The following is a 25,892-nucleotide window of genomic DNA, read 5'->3' as shown; positions in this document are numbered from 1 at the left end:
ACAAATCCAGGTTCTTAGGCTTGTAATAGCAAGAAAGGAAGATGGGGAAAAATTGGCAGTAGTCAAAATTACCACTTGTATGTAGTGTGTTCACAAAAGTCAGATTAAAACCCCTCTTCAGGAACTGGGGGTGGGTTTCATATTAGAACACTTGGCTAGCATGTGCAATCCCAAACATCCGATCCCTCTCACCTTAAAAAAGAAAAAAAAAGGAGAAAGGAAGGAGAGAGAGGATGGGGGATAGGGGCTGAGGGAGGAAAAAGAAGAAGAAGAAGAAGAAGAAGAAGAAGAAGAAGAAGAAGAAGAAGAAGAAGAAGAAGAAGAAGGAAAGGAAGGAGACTCTCCCCGAAGCATGCCAGTAAGTCATACACAGCCCCGACACAGAGGAGCATGGATGGAGACATCTGTTCGCCCTCCAAAACTGATGCAAGCAGCATCCTAATATCTACTGTAGTATTTGTTTACAGCCTTAGTACATAGCCAAACACAGAGAGGAGGTTTGTTATGGAAATTTGGAAAAAAAAAATCAAGCCTGGACCATATTAGCTGAATTTTAATCACCCTTCCAACTTAAATGTAAATGAGAAGAGACTTGTTTTCAGGTCACCCCTGAGGGTCTTTCATATCTTCCGTTTGTCACAGTCGTCATCTCCAGAATTCTCTTCCCAACCATTTGTTTCCTAAGAAGGATTTTCTGATTTGTCACACATGGCCTCCTCCACTGGTCCAGTGCCCTGGCAGAACTAGAGATTCTAAACTTGTCCAGGAAAGGGTTTCGTAGCTCACCGTGCACATACCATTGTGCTTGGCACCAAGGGCCATGGCTCCATCCAAGCACATGCTCTCAGGCATTCACGCTTGACTAAAGGGACCAGATTTTTTTTTTTGATGGACTAATGTAGGACAAAGGGGAAAGAAGCTAGTAATGCACGCCCTGTGGTTGAAGTAGAGCTGAAAGGAAGAGAGAGAGAGAAGATGAGAGAGCATACCAAAGGATGAAGGCAGGAGTAAGTGAAGGATGCTCTTCTTGATGGTTTCCCAGGGGTGTGGAAGGAGGGGGGATGAAGGTGTGGTTCTGCTAGCTGAAGAAGGCTGCTCCCTGCAGTGAGAAAAGATTAGGCCAGAAGAGTGATGAGAGGCTTGTGAGGGAAGAAGGGAGGAGGACTGGAAAGGGGGAAAGGAGAGCCTGGTGAGAGAACAAATGTGCCAGGACAGATCGGGGTTTTTTTGGGTTTTTTGTTTTTTTTTTTTGAAAGCGTAGTGCCAGCCAGCTCGCACAGGAAGTTCATGTTGAGGGCCATACTTGAAGTAGGGCATCCGCTGGCCTTGGCAAGGCTGAGGGAGACAGAGAAGGAATGTGGTGGAGAGTGAATGACGCATGGATGCAGGCTATGCCAGTTCTCTCTGAGAGGGCCAGTTTGTCTAAGGAGACAAAATAGTCTGAAAAGTTCCCCGTTCCCACAGCGGTCACGATGATTTCGGCGGTGAGGCCTCTGAATTTAAAACTGAGATTTACTCCGCTGAAGCGGCTCACCTTAGAAAGCCGGAACACCATCTTGAGAAAGGAATACACCTGACTATTGTTAAGTCTAAGCCTCCAGTCACCCTCCTGCTGAATATTCAAATTGGAGAACTACACAGGACAAAGAGAAAAATAAATGCATTTCTGATTAGAAAATGCAAATGAGCGCCTGCTTTCTGCCTAAATCCCCCCAACACATCCTTTAGTTCGGTGGCTTCGTTACCATCTAACTGGAAACTTATGTATGTTTTTGTGTGTCTCTTCAATTTTTCTTATTAAAAAAAAAAGTGCACTGACAGTGAAAGATATGCAAATGAAAGCTACAAAATGACAATAGGCCTATGAAACTGGCAGAAATCCAAAAACAGCAACAATGCTTCAGGTTGATCAAGTGGTGACAAAGTAGAAACCCTTTCACATCAGTGTTCTTCTATAGAAAGGCCAAAGTTTAGGGGAGGAAACTTGAAAATCATATGCCCTGAGTATTTTCATATCTTTACTCTAGACACATAGGTAGCTGTACAAGTGATCAAACATATATGAATAAAAATGATGACTATCAAATACTTCATAGTGGCAAAGGAAGGGAAATGATTCAAATGCCCACGCATGGGCTTTTATCTTTTCAACGCAAACGCCCAACAGCCCTTTAACAGCCGATGAACATTTACAAGCTTTGGCACATATGACAGATCCCCTCAGTATAACAGATAGTCATATCCTGGAATGCTAACATGCTTATTGTAACACATTTTAGTCAATGTATCGATGTCAGGGTCCAGTGATGTTTTACAAGGATCATCAGTGCAAAGACAACATCTGAAAGGAATCGTAGTGAATTGTAAGCTGTGGCATCCCCCTGGACGGTGGCAGAAATGAGAGACTTGCTTTTTCTTCCTGCTGCATTTTTTTTTTTTTTCATTTTTTAACCTACCTGCCCAGGCTCTTCCATAATGCCAAAGCATTCACTCTGATGTTCTCATTTGTGTCTTCTCTAGGAGTTTGCAGTTTCTCACAGGTGACTGTTATCTTTTCATTCTAGACTGATGCTGCCGTTCTGGGTTATGGGTTATCACCCGGGAATACCAGAGGTTCCTGGAATGTATGGATCCCCTCTGGGCAGCTCTCCTTGCCCTCTGCTGCCACATTCAAGCTCCTGGGGGCTCACAGGAGAAGCAGAGTAAATGCACTTCCGGTTCTCGAAACTCTCCCCACGGCAAAACTACAAATTTTATCTCAAAGGAGAAACTTGATAACCTTCTATGGTCAAAGGAGAATCGTTGCATCTTATAAAGGCAGACCTGGAAGACGCATGTTGAGCTGAGTTTTCCTCAAGCCTCGCTGCACAATAGAATGTCCTGAAGACTTGTGCGTGCATAGCGATGACCAGGCTGCCTTCAGCCGTTCTTAGGACAACCCTATTGTTGACCCCACTACCACATCTGATAACTGTTCTAAGCCCCTATCAGGCCAATTGAAGACACTGAGTGCCAGAGGGGATCAAAGATTTACCAAAGGTCATTCATCCCCATACAGGTTAGAAGATGTGCGCCTCAGAAGTTTTTCATTGCTTATGTGGCCTGCATGGTGAACGAGCAACTCAGAGCCAATTGTGCGTAAACTTAATTTAACTTGTTATTAAAGCACAAGACTTGGTCTTAGCATCTGCAAACAGAAGGTGTGTTTTTCTATTTCAAGGCACCTCTTTCCTAAGAAGCAGCATTACCTGATGACCCTTCACGTTGCTCCAGGTTGAGGACGGTGACTCTCCTGCTGGCTCAACTGTCGGAAGACAGCCCCTAAGAACACTGTGCCTGGCACACCTTAATTGCCTTAACTGCTTGCATCAGAGTGCATCAGCTCAGCAAACAGAAATAGGACAACTCAGCAGAGGATTTAAATGTCTTAATAGATGACTGACGGCTCACGTTATCTCTGCATAGAACTTAATTTGAAGTCTAGCGCATCTAGAAAATTGTCCAAAATGCCTCCAGCTCCCCATAGGAATGTCTGTTAGGGTTACTCTGGTTGTGATGAAACCCCATGACCAAAGCAAGTTGGGAAAGGAAGGGTTTATTCAGCTTACACTTACACATCACTGTTCATCATTGTAAGAAGTCAAGACAGGAACTCAAAGAAGGCAGGAACCTGGAAGCAGGAACTAATGCACGGTCCTGAGTTTAGGTACACAGAGCTCTAGAGTTAGTCCTTGCCTTAGTCATCGCCAGCCAGACATTCCAAATGCAGAAAAAGGCCTCTAATGTTAGTAATTTTGGTTGGGTTGTTGTTGTTGTTGTTTTTGTTGTTGTTGTTTTCCAGAGAAAATACCAACCCTAATAAACTTTTTAAAATTCTCAGTGAACCATAGAAATGAAGCTAGATTCCAGCTTCAGCAATAATTCCACATAATTTGCTGCCTTTGAATGGGGAAAATTTAGCCCATGCCCTGGAGAATCTATTATTATGTTGTTGTTTGTTTTGTTTTATTTTTCATTTGTCATTTTATTTATCTTCATTTATTTTAGTTTATTGTATTTCCTCATGAGGAAATAGTTCATTTGAAGATAAATTTTTATTGTTGTATTTGGAAAAGCCTCATTAAATCTTTCAAAATAGTAAATGCCCCATCTTTTATCTGTCCTTTCAATGACGTGATAAATCCTGTGGGTCTTTGTCTGAACTTGACAGTGTGACATTTAAATAAATTCAATCAAAAATATTTTCATGACCAAGCTAAACAAGCTTGGTTCGGAATTCCTTAACGGCATTGTCTTAATAGATCATGCTCTTGCAGTTGCATAGTCCTTGCATTGGACAGCTTACAACACACAAGAACATATGGACTTGCATACCCTGCATTTCCCCCAGAGTTCCCATAGGATAACCACCTCAGCACTGCTGCAATATGGCCCCAGCTTCCGGAAAACCACATGGCTACCCTGGCAGCTGCTGATCCTGCTCAGCCATAGCTGTCCTCTTTCTGTTTCACACTGACGCCTTGAAGATGGTACTTAAGAAGACGTGGTTAGAAGACAGCAAGGCGCCATGGCTGACGGCACAAGATGGTCGGCGTGCTACCACATGCAAAGGGTCTGTGAACCACTGAATCTGTGTTTCCTGGACCTCCCCTTGCCAAGTCCCTTAGGTCTTTGACAAACTAACCAGAGCCTTTTTACTGGTGTCTGAAGAGCTCTTAGATAAATTGATATCTTGAACTCCTAACTGCCAGTGTCTCAACGGTGACTAGATTTGAAATTAAGGCTTTCAAAAAGAGGCTAAAGATATGAAAGGGGATTCAGTTTTTACTCTAAGCCAGATGGAAGGGGCTAATCAATAGTGTGGGGGAAAAAAGTTTGTGGGATAATATTTGAATAGTTTAAATACATAAACAAGGGCTGAGGATGTAACTAAACAGTAGAGTGCTTTTCTCAGGAACGAGAAACTAGGTTTAATCTTCAATACTAAAGGTAAATTATATATATATATACACACACACACACACACACACACACACACATACCAGGAACCCTCCCACAAACAAACAAACAAAAACAAATTATCTAGGCTTTACCTTTGAAAAATAACCTATGTAATCTATTCTGCTAGTCAGTATAAATAAGCAATTCAAGTTTAATTCCTCAAGCAAATGCATACCACTTTGCATCTTCAGTGGAAAAGACACAACCCAGTCTCCGACAAATGGCCTCTACCTCTTACCTCCATATGAGCATTATCTTGTAAAGCTGACTACTTGGAGAACAAATGATCATTTCTTCACATCTTATACTTGAGATCATCTAAAAATATGTTTTCCCTGGAGTGTGATATTTAGGGACTCGCATCATTATGCTGTGTGAATTCAGAAGATTTATATTTTTGCCACAGGCATTAGGTACCATTAGCCCTGCACCCTTAGTCGTTGATAATTCCCAAGTGAACATTAAACACGCAGTTTGCGCTACCCTGTGAATTTTCTTTCTCGCATCACAATTCTCCAGTGATGGTGAGACCTTAAGTAGGTCATGACAATGGCAGAAAGGATCACTGTCTTGGCAGCGCAGGCTGGGAAGACAGCTCTGCACAAATGGCAAGTTTTCTGCTGGCTCACCTGAGAGTAGCCCTAATACAATTGGGTTTTTCCTTGAAAATGTGCAGTGATAGCCAGAATCAGGTCCCCAGGTTTTCTTGAGATATTGTCAGCCTGTTTTAAATGTTCCTAAAGATGACACCCAAAGTTGTCATCGAACCTTGGAGATATGTGGACACAGAAGCATGTATGTCACTCACACAGGCACGCACACACACACACACACACATACCAAGATACACAGTTTTAAAAGAATCATTGTAAATTATGCAGACACCGGAAAGGTGACTTCTGATGACTGGGTATAGAAAGAAAAAAATATTTTTAAGAAAAACAAAAGAACATCTGAGAAAGATGCAAAGAAAATGGAAGAAAGATCTTGCGGCAATGACTAAGAGTCATTCGAAATTTGTTCTCACTGCTCATAGTCTCAAAGATACCTTTATTAGATATTGCCAAATGTTTCCAATTGCAAACGTTTCAGATCAATCATATTTTGATAATTCTATGTGCGAGATTCAACTTATGAACATTTCACATTTTTCTCTTACTTCCTGTAAATTTATAAGTTGAAAAGCACAAAAATGTATTCTGGAATACTTGTTATTTTGACAGTCTTTCTTCATTGAATAAAAAAAAGTTGCTCTGGTTTTTTTGTTTCTGTTTTTGGTTTTGTTTTTTCAGCAAACAGTTTTCTGCTGAACTACCTGAGATCCTAGGTACCCTAGGCTAGAAGCTGAAGTTTGGAAAGCATTCAACCTGCTGACTTTTCTCAACTTTTCAGACAAGATGGCTGTGGGTAATTTGGGCTGTTGGCTATAGAATATGGATAGGTCTGCCTGCTTTATTAATGAACACTTAATGGAATGAGATAACAGGAATTTTAATTTCTCTGAAAAAAAATAGACCAAAAATAAATTTTGTAAAATGAATAAGGACAAACGTACATGAATATAAAAACAACTAAGGGCTAAAGAGATGGCTCAGTGATTAAGAACACTCACTGCTCTCTCTAGAAGATCGAGGTTGAATTCCCAGCATTCTTATGGCAGCTCCCAACTGCCTGTGCATTCAATGCCAAGGCATGTACAGGTCTCTCCTGGCCTTTGAAGGTACTGCATACATGTGATGCGCATCCATCCATGCAAGCAAAACACCCATAACACACAAAATAAAAATAAACTAAGATTTATGGACTGGTTGTGATGCATTAACTGTTGTACCAAGTAATTTAAGGGATGCATGCCCTTGAATATTTCCAATACGCTTATGATGTAAATAGAATCATCACTCTGTTTGAAAAATGAAAACATCAGGGCTCAAAGAAGTCAAGATCAACACTAGGAACGGGAGGAAATGAAATTTTCATGGACTAATCCATCATTGTGCTGAGGATTGTGTCTCAGAAGTGAACAGGTCACCGAGAGTGGTCCAGCACTCTCTGCCCTGTGCCATATCTACATTCATATGAGCAGAAAATCAAAGCAACTGGCCAATGGAGACAAAGGATGTCTACGCAGTTACTCTCTTGTTAATATAAACAGTATCCTGCTGCTACCTACACTTCAGCTGTTACAAATTGTTGTGAGGCCCCAAAAGCAGGGATGTTTGTTTGTTTATGACTAGGTAAGGAAGAAGTGGGACGGGTGAGCTACAAAGTGTTTCCAACATGATAATTAATTCTCGGCAGGAAACACCCAGAGCTTTTCCATCAGTGGGAGAGTCTTCCAACTTTCCAAATGACTTTTTCTCAAAGTAGATCAGAAACTCAGGATGTAGGTGAAACTCTAGCCATTTGTGGTGTTTCTGGCTGTGGCTGATGCCCTTGCTAAAATCATGATAAGGATTTTTTTTTTGGCCATGTTTTGCCTAGAAATGGACATAAAATCTCTTTAACATAGATGCATAAATATAGTTGGTGTGCAGGGAAACAGAAAGGTTTAGAAGACCCTAAATAAGGAAGGCATTGACCTGATTGTTGTTCATCATCCTTGGGAGAGAGGTGGGTATCTTACAAGTCAGTGTTCGGTGACCTTGATCGTTCCACAGGCTTTAAATAACAGCCATGGCTTACTATTTTTATATGTTCTTATGAAAATAAAAAATTAATACATGGTGTTCAGGAATTCCCGGCCCACTTGTTTCCATTCTTAGAGGTAGTCTTAAGACTTCCCCACCAACAAGCTTCTAAATTTTCTCCTAGCTCGTGTATGGGAACAGTGAGGAGACAGAACCTGTCAGAAGCAACTAAATGTGGAACAAAGAAAACAAAATCAAAAAGCCTTGTTTCATAGGAAAGTGCAAACATTTGCCTAACTTTGCACAGCATTACAGTTAAAGCCACAATCCTGAACCACAAATTCATTTAATACCATAATGGTAGTCTTGACTAAGAACTCTTTTGTCTTAAACCAGACTAAGCAGTGCCCATCAGTTTCAGTGCATTTTCTAGGTGAATTCAGCATTGCAAAGCACAGTTACATCCTATGGCATCAAGTATTTTCACACAAACCTGAAGTGAATTTAGATGTGTCTGTTAGTGTTTTAACCCTGATTATGTTTGCATTCTTTTTAGTGATTGTTTTTAATGACAATAGTCATCTTTTACATATATAATATTGTATTAATTCTTTTAAAATGTTATGCATGCATATGACCTATTTTGGTCGTAGGCACCTCAATCCTCTCACTAATTCTTCACAGGCCCACCCCTGATCTTTACTTCCCAGTCCCAAATGCATGTCTTTTTTTCTTTCTTTCTTTTTAAGGCTTACTGAGTATAACTTGTACTGCATATATACTTCTGGGAATGGGATCACAACCTTTAATAAAACTGACTCACTCCTAGAAGTCATCAGCTGTCAATAAGTCCTCAGGTAGTCATGAGGCCTTATGCTGGCATGCATTCTGGTGGGTCTCATACAGCTGATCTGAGTTCATGAGTGCAATGGTCCTCTCCCAGCCAGAGGGCATTGTCTCAGCCTATTCTTGTCATGCTAAGCTCTGGCTCTTAGAGTCTTTCCACTCCCTTTTCATCAATTGTCTCTATGGCTTGCAAAGAGGGAAGGTAATATAGACATCTCATTTGTGTCTGAGCCCATAAACTTTGTGTTTTAACCAATTGCTCTCATTTTAGTGAAAGGCAAGCCAGTCACTTTTGCTGTTCTCATCTTAGCAAGCAATTCATTTCAATATGTGTAATAAAATGGGTAGTCTCTTTCCTCTTCAAGTAAATTTGCTAAGTGAATTGCATGTCTAGAAATATTCTAATCAAAGAAAAGAAAGACTATTACATGGTAGAAGGCATGCCTCATGCCTGACATACATGAGGGGCGTGCTCAAACTCAGAACCACAAAAATAAGCCAAAGGAAAGAAAATATGACAATGACTCCAAATACATGAGAACCCCTATCAGATGGCAATGCGAAATCAAGAGAAACTTGACCAGAACTCAAGCCAAGTTTGAATTGCTCCAAGATCCATGTTGTTGGTCATTGTGCCTTAATGAAGAAGAACCATAGAAGCATGGATAGCCAAACACCACACACTGCAGAGCAGAGGGGGGAAAGCCAATGGATAGGTTTATAAGGAATGGGACAAAGTTAGCACAAGAGTTACCTAAGGGAAAGGTGTTTTCTGTTCTATGGCCAGACCAACTTGATCTCAGAAGTGAAACACGATTGGATCTGGTTAAAACTTTGATGGGGGAAAAAAGGGCTGTCTGGCTGCCTAATAACCAACCCCTCCTTTAAAAAAAATGACATGTCAGGAGATCCAAGATGGCAGCGAGCAGCGTAGACCATGTTTAGAAGCTCCAGTAAAAATTCAGGGAATCGCACAGAATTCTGAACCAGGAACACCAAGCTCCCCACCCCACTACAGTGGGAGTACTCCACAGTTCAGTGGGAGTACTCCACAGTTCAGTGGGATTACTCCACAGTTCAGTGGGAGTACTCCACAGTTCAGTGGGAGTACTCCACAGTTCAGTAGGAGTACTCCACAGTTCAGTAGGAGTACTCCACAGTTCAGTGGGAGTACTCCACAGTTCAAAAGGACCAAAATACAGAAAACCTGTGTAGCCCTGCACACGGCAGGAGCTCATATTTTCTTGGACCAGAGTGGCAGTGGCGGCAGCTAAGGTTTGCAGCTGGGAACCCTCCAGCAAAGGCGATTGGCATGGTAACTGGTGGGAATTGCTGCGAGAGAGGGAACTCTGTGCAAGATTTGGGCTCGCGACCCTAGCTGAACTCAGCATGTGGTTTGGGCCCCGTGACCCAAACACAACTCAGCACATGACTCCTGTCCTGAGACCCAAACTGGACTCAGTGCGCAGTTCAGCTCCTGAGACTTTAGCTGAGCTCAGCATGCGGTTCGGGCCCAGAGAAGCTAGTTAGACTTGGCAGGCATTTTGGGCCCAGAGACTCTAGCTGAGCTTGGCGCACGGACCCACCCCTGAGACTTTGGCTAGTCTCGATGTGCAGATTGGGTCCAGAGTCCCTGGATGAATTCAGTGGGCAGTTTGGGTCCAGAGTCCCTAGCTGAAATTGGCGCAGTTCGGCTCTTGAGACTCCAGCTGAGCTTGGGGCGTGGTTTGGGCCCAGAGTCCCTGGCTGAACTCGGCATTCAGTTCAGCCCCTGAGACTCTGGCTGAGCTCAGCATGCAGTTTGGGCCTGAGACTCTAGTTGTACTCAGTGCTAACTGGACTAAGTGCATGGATTAGGCCCAGAGACCCATTTGGGTACAGAGACACAAACTGGACTCAGTGTGTGTGCGGTTTGGGCCCCGTGACACTAACCTGGACTCTGGAAGCTGTCTGGGTCCCAAAACGCTACCGGGAACCACAGACCAGTGGAGCATCAAAGCTCTAAGACTAAGGAAATCTCGGGCAGATAGGGAGTAGAGTGGCCATTAGACCCCCTCCGCCTGACCTGCTTCAGTCCCTGGAGAGCTCCAGTGCTACAAGGGGACCCAGAAGGCTCTGGACACATTGGCCTGACCAAACACATATTCAGAGACCCAGGACGATTGCAGGACCCACAGTAGAGGGGAGCTGGGGATCACTGGCTGTGAGAGATGCAAACTACAGGGCTAGCCTCGTGCCATCCAGACCAGTGAAGCATCAGAGCTTCTGGCCCAGGGAAATTGTGAGAAAACAGGTGAATCTATCCCCAGACTCCCTCCACCCAACTCCAGAAGCTACTTGCCAAAAATAGAGGCAGCAAGATAACTAAAGGACAGCATAAAATCATACACACAAAAAAACCAAAACAATATGGCATCTCCAGATCACAGCTATCCCAGAGAACTCAAACACAATGGAAATACAAGAAAATGACCTCAAATCCTTAGTAATGAGGATGATAATGGAGGAAACAAATAAAATTCATAATCAAATGCAGGAAAATGCAGCCAAACAGGTGGAAGACATAAAAGAGCCAGAACATGGAAACAGCCTAAGTGTCCCTCAGTAGAAGAATGGATAAAGAAACTGTGGTACATTTACACTATTGAATACTACTCAGCTATTAGAAGCAAGAAATTTCCAAAATTTGTGGACAAATGGATTGAACTAGAAATGATCATAATGAGTGAGTTAACCAGGAGCAGAAAGAATCAAATGGTATATACTCACTTATATCTGGACACTAGCCCAAGGGATATGTCCCATGAAAGTCTTCACTTACCAGGAAAGTGGAATAGAAAGGAGGACATCCTATTGGGACTCTAGGTGAGAGAACCATGGGAGAGTGGGGAAATAGAAGGATCCAAAAGGGTCCTAGAAACCTACAAGAAGAACATTATGATGGGCAGATCTGGGCCCAGGGGTCCTGCTCAAACTATGGTACCAGCCAAAGACAATACGTGCAGTAAACTTTGAACCCCTACCCAGATCTAGCCAGTGGACAGGACATTCTCTACAGTTGAGTCGAGAGTGGGGTCAGACTTTCACATGAACTCTGGTGTCCAATATTTGACCACATCCCCTGGATAGGGAGGCCTGGTGGCACTCAGAGGAAGGATAGCAGGCTACCAAGAAGAGACTTGATACCCTATGAGCATATACAGGGGGAGGAGGTACCCCTCAATCACAGTCATAGGGAAGAGGAGTAAGTGGAAATGGGAGGGAGGGAGGAATGGGAAGATACAAGGGATGGGATAACAATTGAGATGTAATATGAATAAATTAATAAAATATATTTTTTAAAATGACATGTCAAGTGATTTATTTGGAATTGGGCAAATATCTTGAATTCTACAGATGACCAGTAAGGGTTTTTACCTTTATTGCCCTCTCTCCTGAATATTTATCACGTAGGAAAGCAAGACAAGGTGTTCAAGACCTCAACAGGTGTGAGGATAGTGAGGTGCAAAAAGAGCAGCAGCCACTTCTTTAGCTTTCCAGTTAGCTGATCAGTACAGAAGGCCTGCTGACTGCCTGTTACAAGAGATCCCTGCTGCTGAGTCATTTACACATTAAAGATCACATGGGAGGAGGTTGACAGAAACAACCTACTGATCAACCCCAACAAGTGTTTGCGTTCAATAAACTACGCACCGCGCATAAGCAAAGGTAGATGCGCTCAGGGTGGGGTGGCAGATATGAGACTAGCAATTTCATGTTTAGACAGAAACACCTGACAAGGAAGTGCTTATTAGGGCCTCAGGAGAGTGGCTGACAGCTGAGGAGCTGACAGCTGTCAGGAGATCTCTGAAAGTTGGCCTTTTTTTTTTTTTTTTTTAATTCAAATTTTCTGAATCTCCAGCAGGAATCCAGAATGGCATTGTTTGCTCCCTTGCCTGTTTCCTCAAATCTTCAGCACTAACAAGATTTACCCAAAGCCTCAGCTGCCTTCTAAAACCTTTTTGATTTGGAATACATGCCCACAAACACAAGGGAATTCAATATCTTTAAAAATCGTTTATGTACCCTGGCTTCTATTCTAGTTAATTACTGTTAGGGCTTGCTTTGAAATATTCAGCTACTGACAACATACAACATGTGTCTACACACAGAGAGAGGGAGAGAGGGAGAGAGGGAGAGAGAGAGAGAGAGATTCATTTTGTATCTTTAACACAGACTACAATGATAATTTATTCAAATAACTTCTATTCAAAAAACTTAAGAAACAAAAGCAAATACTGCTACAGACAGAGCCCCATTGTATCTGACATACTTTAATAAACTACCTCTCAGATATCTTCTGTGAGGCTTATGCTATATTTTAAATTTTTTATCTAGACTAACAATCCAACTCAAGAAACAGATTTCAGGCCCTAGCAGCACCACTCCCTGACCCTCCCTGGTGTTCTTCCTGCCCTGACACAACCACAAGCAGGATTAGCCTCTCAGGGGTGCTGTCCCCAGCTTACACTTGTGTTAACATCTCTGTCTTTCTCAACAGTTAACACCAGCATTTGCCAGAAGGTCCATATTATAGATACAGCACTATGAATCACATTATTAGTGGAAAAGAAGCCATTGGTATTTGCTAAAGATGATTATTCCGAGTTCCTGTGGACTGATTGAGAATGAGTGCCACTGATTTAAGGGCACATTAGTCAAAAATACAGTTAAGATTCCTATTCAAAATTGTTGCCCTAAAGACATTCTGAATCATCACTATGGAAACACCTCTCTGTCTCTATCTCTGTTTTTGTCTCTGTCTCTGTCCCTCTGTGTATGTGTGTGTCTGTCTGTCTGCTTTTCTGTCTGTTTGTCTATCTATCACCAGTCTATTTCTCTCATTCCTTTCCCAATGCCTATCTCTATCTCTACCTCTTCCTCTCCTTCCCATGTCTAATTGATGGTTACAGTTTCTCCAGATATATGGATATAATGGACCCTGATGCCAAGGCTCAAAATACTTCAAAAATCCTCTTGTAACTGTCTTTGCTGCATGAAGTCTTTTAATGGAGTCACAAAACCTCTATCTCGCCTTTGGATTGTTCACTATGTTGCTGCTTTGGGCATATAATAATGCTTGAGTCATACATGGCTCTACCTGACACAGGTATGATCATCACCTTCATTTTCCAGATGAGGAAATTAAGGGTGAGAAGAGTTGTGCATAGATAGGATCACACTCAATGACTACTTGTCAAAAACATCCTTGAGGAGAGTGCCTTATCCTTGCAGATTTCTAGTCCACACCCAATAACTTACTGACTTGAATGGCCCTAAATAACTTCTCTCAGTGTGCTTTCTGAAATGTTCTCTCTCTATGAGTTAAGTATGTTCCTACACATTCTGATATGCATCAATCATAATCCTTATAAGAAAACCTACCATCCACAAACCTTCAATAATCTTAGTAGAATAACACTTCCCCAAGAGTTAGGGAAAATTCTAAGTTGGCCACACTAGGTGGAAAAGAAATAACAAAGGACAAGCAACAATGTAAGTCCATGATCACCTACTGATCTTAAAAAGGCAAACACTCATCAGTGGAAGCAATGGAACATGATCCTTGAGAGAGAACTGTCCAGTAGAACTCAGGCTATAAAGGGCAGAGCTTTTCTCATCAAAGGCAAAGCTCAGAAAAGAAATGTGGGATAAATGCAGAACTCTCCTCTCTCATCCGTCACTCAACTTCTAGGCTCATCATTGGCTGGTATCAAGCTGACGCTAAAGTACAAAGAAAGTATGGTGAGTCTGGACACAGATTCCAGCAAAAGTAGATTTAGGGGACAATAGAGAGCTACTAAATTGTCCTTCAGGAAAACCAAAAGCAGCCTGTCAGAAGCACAGAGAGACATTGGCTGGCAGGGGGGAGGGTGTTAGTGTGCCAAGCAAGGCAGATCTGTGAGGTCCCTCTTATTGTGACATGCCGACTGATGCCTATGGGAATCAGGGTCTAACATTGTCCTAAAATGTCACCATGCCACAGAGAGTTAAAGCTTCAGGAGACTCTGGCAGATAATCCATTTTTATGAAAAGTGGCCAGAAACATTGCATGACTGATTCCTGAATGTAATTTTTTTTCTTGGTAAATTGGGTAGAACATAGAATTGAGTGAAATTCTATAAACTCACCTAGCTTGCTGTTTTCTCATTTACTACTAGGTTGGTTTTCAAAGCGATAGTTATTAATGTCTCCAAATTTGACCTCCAATTACATGGCATTTTAATATCCTGACCCACAGATACAAATTTAAAAGATAATTTTTTGTGTGTGTGATGCAGTTATCTCAATGGGCCTGATCCTATGGTGATCAAGTCTCACCCTGGGAAGACATTGTTCCCATTAGAGTGGAATTAATGTTTCTAAGCACCATGGCTCCATTTTATAAATTGCTTCTGCATGGTACATGACATGCTATGGAGCCACCACAGAACAGTGAAAATAGCACTGAATCATAAGAGAAAAAATGACTGGACAGCAGGATGGTAGAAGCTAAATAAAGATTCAGCACATAGAAGTGAATTATCAAGATCTTCTCAGGACAAGAAGAAGGGTTAGGGATATGATGCATATAGAATTTGTGTAATTTCTGTCATCAGGGCCACAGTAGCTTGGTAAGACAATATTTTCTGATGTCATTCCCTCCATCTACAAGGTGTCACTTATGTAGTCCACCAAGAAACACACATGACTCTACATGTGCACTCTTTCCCAGTCTTGTTTAGCCTAAGTTTCTTCCCTGGTGATCCAGCGTTGTCCCCTACAATAGCGTCTGTGTTCAATGGTCTTCAGTCAGGCTTTGTCAACAGTGTAACTGCTGACAACTCGGCATTTGTTCAGCACCTGAGATCTGCATGGATCGCAGTTAGTTTGGCATTTCTTAGCTTTTCATATATATGCCACATAGAAATATACATCCATATTTAAATGACAGCAAAATAGTCCACTTCTGTCCACCATTCAGTTTTGAAAGTATACAACATGGCAAAAAATGGCAAGCAGAAATTCTTTTTTTTTTAACTTTAATTTTATTAACTTATTCAGATTACAACTCAATTGTTATCCCATCACTTGTATTCTCTTGTTCCTCCCTCCCTCCTGCTTTCACTCTATTCCCCTTCCCCATTATGTGGTCATCAGCTATCAAGTCGCATCTTGGTAGCCTGCTTATTCTTTCTTTGAGTGCCATCAGGCCTCCCCACCAAGGGGAGGTGGTCAAATATGGGGCACCAGAGTTCATGTCAAAGTCAGTCCCCGCTCTCCACATAACTGTAGAGAATGTCCTGTCCATTGGGTAGATCAGAGTAAGGGTTCGATATTTACTACTTGTATTGTCCTTGGTTAGTGAACTAGTTTGAGCAGACCTTCCTGGACCCTGATCCACCTGTCAAGATGTTCTTCTTGTAGGTTTCTAGGACCCTCTGGGTCCTTCTATTTCCCCATCTCCTATATTTCTCTTACCTAGAGTCTCAGTAGGATGTCCTCACATCTATCCCAATCTCCTGGTAAGTGAAGACCTTCATGGGACATGCCTTTTGGGCTACTGCCCAATTATAAGTGAGTATATACCATGTGAGTCTTTCTGCTTCTGGGTTAACTCACTCAGTATGACCATTTCTAGCTCCATCTGTGGCAAGCAAAAATTCTCCCAATACTTTCCCGAGATGTTTGTAAAAGCAAAATCAAGAATAGGGTCATGTGTTCTCTGGGAGAAAAACATCTTAACTAAAAGGCATACTCAAGACATCTATTAAAATCAGAAGGTCAGTGCAAAGTTGAAGAACAGAAAGTCTGAGTGAAGAACAAGCCAAGTACTGTGACTGAGCACAAGCAGGAGCAATAAGCGGAAAAGGCGTCCCTTTGAGGACAGAGACAACAGGATTCTCAAGTACAGAATGTAAAGTAGGTGTGCTTAAAGTATTCAAGCTTCCCCGCCCCCCCAACAACAACTGATGGAAACAGATGCAGAGACCCACGGCAAGACATTAGGTAGAGCTTGGCAAGTCCTGCGGAAGAGGGAAAGGATGGATTGATGGAGCCAGAGAGGTCAAGAAGAACACCACAAGAAAAGTCACAGGATCACCTACACTGTGCTCATAGGAGCTCACAGAGCATGAACTGCAAACCAGAGGATCTGCATGGGACTGACCTAGGCCCTCTGCGCACATGTTACAGCTGTGCAGTTTGATCTTCCTGTGAGAGGGACGCCTAATAACAGGAGCAGGGGCTTCCTCTGACTCTGTCATCTGCCTTTGGGACCCTTTCCCCTAAATGGCTGCCTTGTCGAGCCTCAATGGGAGAAGATGCACCTCAACTTACTGCAACTTGATATATATCAACAAAAGCTAGTTGACATGCATAGGAGGACTCCCCTTTTCTGAGGAGAAAGGGAAAAGAAATGAGGGTAAGAGGAGGGGAGGGGAAGGGAAGGGAGGAGAAGGAAGGGGAGGGGCTTAGAGGAGAGGAGGGGGAGCTCTGATTGACCTGTAAAATAAATAAATAACATAATAATAATAATGATGATAATGATGATGATGATGATGATGATGATGATGATTTGCTCTCTAGGAGGCCTCCGTGAAGTGTTTATCTTATTTTATCCATTGCTTCTTGCCTCTTTATCGCTTGCATCCCATATTTTCTTTTGGTTCATTCTGTTGCCATTTGCCCCTGACATGATGCTTCCCAGTATTAGGATCTAAATCTATCTCCTTACACTCGAATTGTGATGACTTTGCTTCCCGGAGGTGACAAATCTCCTTGTCAACAAGATTACTGTAAGTTCTGCTCAATGGGAAGAAATGGAAAGAGAATAAATGAAAGAAGAGGAAGAAGAGAAGAGAGCTGGTACTTTTTTTTTTTTTTGGCAACAGATCACCCCATATGGGTGCCTCGGCTTGGGCACAGTCATTGGTCACAGCTTCGGCGTATCAGAACACACCTGCTGTCAGCCTCATTGAACCTCATGGGCACTGGCCAGACTGCTCTCACTATGTACATGCCTGAGTCCCAATGTCTGAGGTATTAGCGCTGGCTTGGTAGAGCCATCTCTTCAGAGAGCAATGTTCTGTTCTGCAAGGATCTTCTTTTGAGCTCATAAGGCACTGGCAGCAGGCACACAGGTGCCACTCTCCCTAGAACTTTGTAATTCCACATCAATGGACTCCTTCATGAAGTGTCTGGTTTCTCACCAGCTTCCTAATGACATTCCAGATTTCAACTCCACACTATTCCTACAGCCCTGAGGCTATTCATAACTTTCTGTCATGATCACATCTAGCATTCCATCCACTTCATCCTTCATCAGTCCTCCCTCAGCCAATCAGCAGGTCCCCTATCCTCTCTCACCCAATCAGCAAGTCCCCTATCCTCCCTCAGCCAATCAGCAGGTCCCCTATCCTCTCTCACCCAATCAGCAGGTCCCCTATCCTCCCTCACCCAATCAGCAGGTCCCCTATCCTCCCTCACCCAATCAGCAGGTCCCCTATCCTCCCTCACCCAATCAGCAGGTCCCCTATCCTCCCTCAGCCAATCAGCAGGTCCCCTATCCTCTCTCACCCAATCAGCAGGTCCCCTATCCTCCCTCAGCCAATCAGCAGGTCCCTTATCCTCCCTCACCCAATCAGCAGGTCCCCTATCCTCTCACACCCAATCAGCAGGTCCCCTATCCTCCCTCACCCAATCAGCAGGTCCCCTATCCTCCCTCACCCAATCAGCAGGTCCCCTATCCTCCCTCACCCAATCAGCAAGTCTCCTATCCTCTCTCACCCAATCAGCAGGTCCCCTATCCTCTCACACCCAATCAGCAGGTCCCCTATCCTCCCTCACCCAATCAGCAGGCCCCCTATCCTCCCTCACCCAATCAGCAAGTCCCCTATCCTCCCTCACCCAACAGTAGGTCCCCTATATTACATTATCTATGATAAAAATGCTTAGTGAAGTTTATTTTCCTGAGTAATATGTGGATATAAACACTCTGTTTGTCCTTTTTTTTTCCCCTTTTCATTATTGTTTCCTTTTATAAACATTTAAAGGTGATGCTTTGTTCTCTATTGCCACTTCCTTGCCAGACTGTATAGCAGAAGGAAATGTAGGAACCAAATATCTCTCAATAATTTTCTTCTCTGTCCTGGTTTAAGTGTGGATTGGGATTACCTTCCCTAATGGAAGGACTGAAGCTCTTAATAAATCCGAGACCAGATAGAGAGTTCCCAGAAGTCTATGGGTGAGTTGTGTTCCACTGCTTTGGGTTAGTGACATGATCAGTTGCTGTCCTTAGAGAGTACTGGGAATGCACCAAAGAATTAATTGGAATTCCTTAAAACACACACACACACACACACACACACACACACACACACACACACACATACACACACACACACCCTATTATTTTATTAAACCTCTGACATAATCCTTGCCACTTTTTATGTCATTTTTTAATTAAATTCAATTTTATTAAGATAAATAGATTGGCACCCATCTTCTTATTTTCATACTAGCCATTGTTTTATCAATGATAGGATTTCAAAAAAAAAAATGAGGATTCACAAGATATCAATATCTAGACTGTTTTAAACATGTGGAAGCCAATTAAAGAAAACTATGGCCTTGCTCTTGAAGACTGCATGCTTAAACTTATAAAAGAGGCAGCTAATAGTAAACTGCCTATTTAGGAGCTCACGAATTCTCAAGCAGTGACTCCAGTCTGAGGCTGCTCCTCAGAGTAGCAACAGGAGGCCGGAGTCTCATTCCTGAAGCCTGCAAGAGGTTGGCTCTAGGTGTGCATACATCCTGAAAGATCTCTGTGAATCTGGGCCATCCTTACAGCTTTCTTCCGAAACCACTGCTCTGGTTTTAAATGTTTAAACCATGGTGTGATCTCGTTTTCTTAATGTTAACCTACCTTTCTCCCCTGTGCTTTGTTTTTCTGGTTGATGTGCCTCAATATCAAAAAATGTTCTTGCCCCATGAATCATTTGGAAGCAAACGCTTCAGGAAGTAAAAGCTAAAATAAAATTTTTTTTTCATGGCTGAGGTCATCCTCCTAGATACATCCCCTATTCTGCATGTGATATTCCTCCTTGCCTGTGCGTCTCTCGGGATGGTGATAATGGTTGTCTTCTGAAAGCAACATGTTTGGCCATGTATTTCTATATTATAAATGCAGAGTAAGTCAGGGATGCCAAGTGACAATGTCATAATCCTTCTGTTGTCTGCCAACCCATTGCCTTCTGGACTCAAATATGCTTCCCTGGAAACAGATGGCTCTCCCTGCTCTCCGGTTATTACATAAGGAGATGAGGGACAGCTGATTGACTTTGCCTGATTTCCACAGAGACAAGCACAGCGCACATGACAAAACCATAGGTGTAGAGGGAACTTGGCTCAGAACTGGGCTTCCTTGAATTTCAGCCTCAGCTCTGTGTCTTTCTGACCATTAGAACAAAGTGGCTCCTTTGGCATCTATCTTTCCTCTATAAAAAGACTGCAAGTATTGTCTCCTTTACATGCTCATTAGAAATTGTATATATATATAATTTAACTATATATATAATTTAATTTTATATATATATATATAATTTAATTTGACATATATATCAAAGGACAAACAAAATGCATAATAGAAAACTTGCTTCCTTAGAATTCATATGTGAAAAGCTGGGACTTTCCAAAACTTCCTCATCATTGGTATTTACTCTGAAGAGGCACTTGATATGATTTGAGATAAGCCAGGGTGGTGATCCTTTCTCAGGAGCTCATAACACCTCCTACATAGTAGCCAGCAAAGACTAACCCCTTAGTCTGCAGAAGGAGCATGCTTTATGACTTTGCTTCCTAAACTCACTAGAATCTTTGCCTGTAGTCCAAACAATTGTGTGTGTGTGTGTGTGTGTGTGTGTGTGTGTGTGTGTGTGTGTGTGTGTCCTGTGTTGTAGAACTGGAGAATTTTAAGAGCCTACTAGTTCTTCCCCTTTACATCTGTCTGTGCAGCGATGGCTGAACATAAGACTTCCTTCACCCTGAGCTCCATTTTCACCCCAAACATCTCCGATTCCCAAGGAGGTCACCAATTGTCCCCTTTTAATCAGCCATGGTTTTGGCTAGGTTTTTCCACTGTTTTTCAGAAAGCTAAATAACATCTCCTATAGATAATTTCATTTATCACAATTCATTTCTTATCACATCTTCTTAAATATTCCTTCCTTTAGCACACAAATGCAGCATTGGGGGGAAACGTGGGGACTGGAGTATGACTCATGTGATTCAGGGGACTTTGCTGTTCTTGCAGAGGACATGAGTTTCGTTCCAATCATCAATGCTGTGAAGGTCATAATCATCTTTAACTCTAGCTCCAGGTGCTCTGATGCTTTCTCCGGGCCTCATGGGCTCCTGTGCTCACATGTATGTGAACAGAATGTAATCTTGCCTTACTCTGGGCCCAAGGTGAAAACAGTCTCGAGATGCCACCCCACCGAGACTTTGTCTCTACAAACTGCCGAACATCTGAGATAGACTCAGAGGAGCCATATCAGCCCAAGACAGAAGACAGGGCCAGGCTATTGTATTTCAAAACAACCATCGATGGGAGGAGGGAAGCAGAGAGAGAGAGAGATGGGAGATTCCCAAAGAGTGGAAGGATTCGAGACCATGGTTACTCTAAGTTCGGTCCTCGGAAGGTGCGGCTTCCTCTGTCAGAGAGATGATCTACAAGAGTCCTGAGAACTGCGCCAGGGGAATTGCCCCCACGGAGCTGATATCCAGAAGGTTTCCTCCTTCTTCTCCTTAACTTCCTCTCCCTCCTACTTAGGGTAGTCAGGTTGTGAGAGAGATACGTGCCTTTAATAAATTCCTAATAAAGTAGAATCATTAAGGAAACAGAGCCAGCACATGTACATACACACCTACACGCTGCCATACAGGTACATGTAATTTAAAAATAAAATAATAAAAGTAAAAAATTTTTTAAGTGAGCCTGGAGTCAGAACAGCCTGAGTTCCAGTCTCTGCCCTGCCATCTACCATCTGTACGACACAGGGAGTGTTATTTCCTTGTATTTATGTGTCCTTACATACATAAGTAACATGCTCTACAGAGCCACAGAATTCTTGAAAAGAAAAAAAAATGTTACATGCAAGCTCTACTCTCCAAAAATGACTGTCTTATCTTTTTCTTTTACCAGTAGTGCTTCCTGTGCACACATCTACCCATACACTTAGACATACAGACAGATGTGCACACACATATGCTCATGGACAGTCAGCTCTGACTGTCTCCAGTTGTTCATTTCAGATTAATCCCCTTTCCCTGGGATTTCATGCTGCCTCTGTTCAACCAATGAGTGCCTTTGACCTCTTACTGTCGTGAATGTTATTAAAAGAGTTATCTGTTTCTGAACATCCACAAACATTGATTATCTTATAGACTTTTGGGGGAGCCAGGCAACCAGGAGCATTATAGTCAGATTCAGGGTCACTCACAAGGTTTTATGAAGCAGTTATCCAAGGTTACAATCATCTCAAGGATCTACCAAAGCCTAAAAGAAAAAAAAAAAAGCAAAACAGTATCGGCTCAATGGATCCCACTTAAGCAGCAAAGCCAATGGTCTAAAAGTACATTGATGATGTGATGATTACTATGTTACTCATGATAGGCTTACAGTATATAACTCTTCCCCACAAGACAGGACGGAGCTAGGTTAGAATCAAGTGGGTGGTCTGACTTGGGGACCTAATGATGTGGAGGCCACTCTATTAGTCACTTTCCTCATTGCTGTGAGCAGTGCCTGAAAAGCAGCCACCTAAAGGAGGGACTGTTTGTTTCAACTCCCAGTTCATGGCAATACAAGTTATCACAGTGAGGAAAGCGTGGTGGCAGAAAAGGGAAGTAGCTGGTCACATTGCAGCTGTAGTCAGGAGCCTGAGAGCGATGGGTGCTGGTGCTCAGCTTGCTCTATATCTGTATCTGTATCTATACCTATATCTATATTTTTATATCTATCTATATAAGTGTACCTATATAGATGTAGACATATTAGTATATATAATAATTATAATAATATATACTAATCATATAATTAATGTATGATATATCATTTATAATGCATGATAAAGGTGATGTGTGTGTGTGTGTGTGTGTGTGTGTGTGTGTGTGTGTGTGTGTGTATTCCAGGACCCCATCCCATGGAACTTTACCAACTACATTTGAGATGAGTCTACCCATCACATTTAACTTAATCTAAATAACTCCTTGTGGGCATTCCCAGAGGATTGTCTCTTTAATGATTCTACATCCTGAGAAGTTGGTAACTAATATTAGCCACCGTAGTAGGCAATGTAAGCCCAATTCACTATCTCATCACCAGGTCACGTTCTACCCTGGGGCCGCATGGGAGTTGACCCATGGTCAATCTGGGATTTACTTTACGGAACTTCCTGTGTGTTCTAGAAGCTGACACACTCCTCTTGGGTCTGGGTTCTGTGCCAGCTAGTCCAGCAGGGACCCTCTGAACTCAAAATACATGTGTTCTACATAGTCACTGTATATTTGAGTGGTTCCCAAGTCAGCCAAGAGAAGACTGCCCTGCTTGCCATTCTGACTGCTTGCTTGCTTTCCTTCTTTCTTTTTTGTTTTGTTTTGTTTGTTTTGTTTTGTTTTGTTTTGTTTTTGTTTTTTGAGACAGGATTTCTCTGTGTATCCTTGGCTGTCCTGGACTCACTTTGTAGACCAGGCTGGCCTCGAACTCACAGCAATTGGCCTGCCTCTGCCTCCCTAGTGCTGGGACTAAAGGCGTGCGCCACCATGCATGCCTGGCTCTGTCTGCTTTCTAACAATTCCTGCAACCTCAGCTTTCCCTGTTCTAGGCTCAGGAAGACTGATATACATCTTACATCATCATCAAGTTGACCTGACCTTGTCCCCTCTCAGCTCTAGCCACCACAAGCCCTGGATAAGAGTCCAGAAGGCAGCATACCTTTGTCCCTAACTCCTTCCTCCATCGATAGCATTGCTAGCAGCGACTCCCCCCAAAGGCCTGGGCCAGCTGGTTCTCTGCACTGCTATCCACTGCTATCCACCTGTAGCCACACCCTTCCTTCCTATTCAAGCTTAGATTGCTGACTGTTCTGCATTTACTACCTCCAGAGTGCTTGGTTGGTGTCTTTCTTCCTAAACCCTGCTGACAACTTTGCAACGAGCCCTTTGTTTAACTCGCCTCCACTGCCCTGCTTGAAGTATCACAGTGTTCTGCCAACGTCCTAACTATGAAGTGAGTGGTTTCAGACAGTACAGCCTCCCAGGATGCCTGCAGCCATAGACTAACTACAAGGCAGAGCTACCGGTAATTAAAGTAATTCCTATTGAGTTGCTCGGTGGTTATTTTCTTAGTGACTGGCATCAGTGTTCCTTTCTAAAGTATCTACATGAGTAATCATTTATTGCCAAAATCTGCAAGAGCTGAATATTAACAGATTGAAGATCTTCAATAGTAAACCCACTAACACATGTGATGACTTCAAATAAGTCATTTGTATGGGGGGGGGGCTGAATTACAAACGTCACATCAAAGCATTTATGTATATTTTAAATTATTTTCATCTCCACAACCATTCTGTGTGATGTGTGTGGGGTGTGTGTGTGTGTGTGTGTGTGTGTGTGTGTGTGTGTGTTTAACCAATTGACAGGTCTGGAAACTGAGTAACAGAAGAAGAAATACTGTACATAATGCAGTATGTATAGACAGCCAGCTAGGGCACCGGTTTGCCAACTCAAGCAGGACTTAGAACTTATGTCACTTAATGTCCTTTGAAGAAAAAATTGGCTAAGAAGAAATAGCACAGGTACGCTGAGTGTGGAAAGCAGTTGCCAGTTGCAAATTGGCATTTCCAAATATAAAGGAAACAAAGACCCACAGGAGTTTCGTTCGTTCTAGGCTTCATAGTTGCTTCTGCACCTCAGGAAAGCTGGAGCTATAGTAGAAGTTAAGTATGACCCCAGAGCAAAGGCAATTTTTTTTTTCAGTTTTAATTTATGTGTGTTGGTGTGAGAGTGTCAGATCTAGGCGTTACAGACAGTTCTAAGCTGCCATGTGGGTGCTGGGAATTGAACCCAGGTCCTTTGGAAGACCAGGCAGTGCTCTTAACCACTGAGCCATCTCTCCAGCCCACAAAGGCAATTCTTAATTCACCAAACACGCATGCACTTACACACGCATGCACATACACGCTCACAAACACAGGCTTGCGCAGAAGTCTAACCCTGGTGTTTAGTGATTCTCCGCTGAGAAAGGGTTAATCTTAGGCCTCCTTATAAAGCTCCTTATAAATAATGGGTGTGTTTACACAACCTGGAAGTACTGAATTTTTCCCTGAATGAGTCGTTGTTTGGGCATAGTGTAAACAGAGCTTGCGTTGGGAAGAGAGAGTCTTTGTCTGGCGAAGCTCTGAGCGCTTAAGCAGCTGCTTGGTTTCACTCCAGAGGTGTTTGCATTTCACTGACAGATGGAGTCATTTCCAAATTGTTTTCAATCAATACATACCAGACAAGTGGTGGAGGATCATCTCTTAAGGGGAAAACACAATCAAGCCATTGTGTCTTATTTTTCAAGAAGACAAAGAAAAAAGTAAAATTTTACCATCTGTGATTAACTGATTTTTAACCACGAAAGTCACTGCCGGGATGTGAGACTAAACTCAGTGTTCCTGTTTAGTGCTGCTTATTTTTATGGGGTTGGGTGTTATATCTGTGTTCCTGTTAGGCTTTCTTTCCCTAGTTTTGCACAAGCTGATGTTCACATTACCCTGTGCTTTGGCTTCTCTGGAGGCATAGAATTCCATGTGTAAATTCTAGATATACTTTATAGAGCACAGTATCTTAGATGTTCAACTGAAGTCTACAGGGTATTCTTAAGGCATTTGATTTTGACAGTATTCACTTGAATTCAAGCACACATTAATGATGCTCTCTAGTTTTCACTTCTAGCATCCATTTTAGCCTAATGTCTTTCTGACCTCTGTCCAATCCTTTAGAAATGACTGCTTGAATGAGAAGTTGCTTAACCTCTAGAGTTCATTCTTTCTTCCACCTTTTCTTTCTCTTTCTCTCTCTCTTTTTGTCTGTTGCCGGAAAATGATTTTATCTCATATTTATTCATGAATATACTAGACAAATGGAATAACTGATGTGACAGTTTTTCATCACTATAACAAAATTCCCAAGATAACTTATAAAGAGGAAAGGTTATTTGGATCCATTGTTTAAAGGTTACAGTCCACAGTTGGGTGGATCAATGGCTTTCAATCCTCTGTTCAAGTGACAGATAACAATGGGAGGGAAGGAGGAATGTGACCAGTAAACAAAAGAGAAAAGGGAACAGGAGTT

The sequence above is a fragment of the Acomys minous genome, assembly GCF_964271855.1.
Source record: "Acomys minous genome assembly, chromosome: 9".
Taxonomy (NCBI): Eukaryota; Metazoa; Chordata; class Mammalia; order Rodentia; family Muridae; genus Acomys; species Acomys minous.
Note: the sequence above shows the minus strand (reverse complement) of the source record.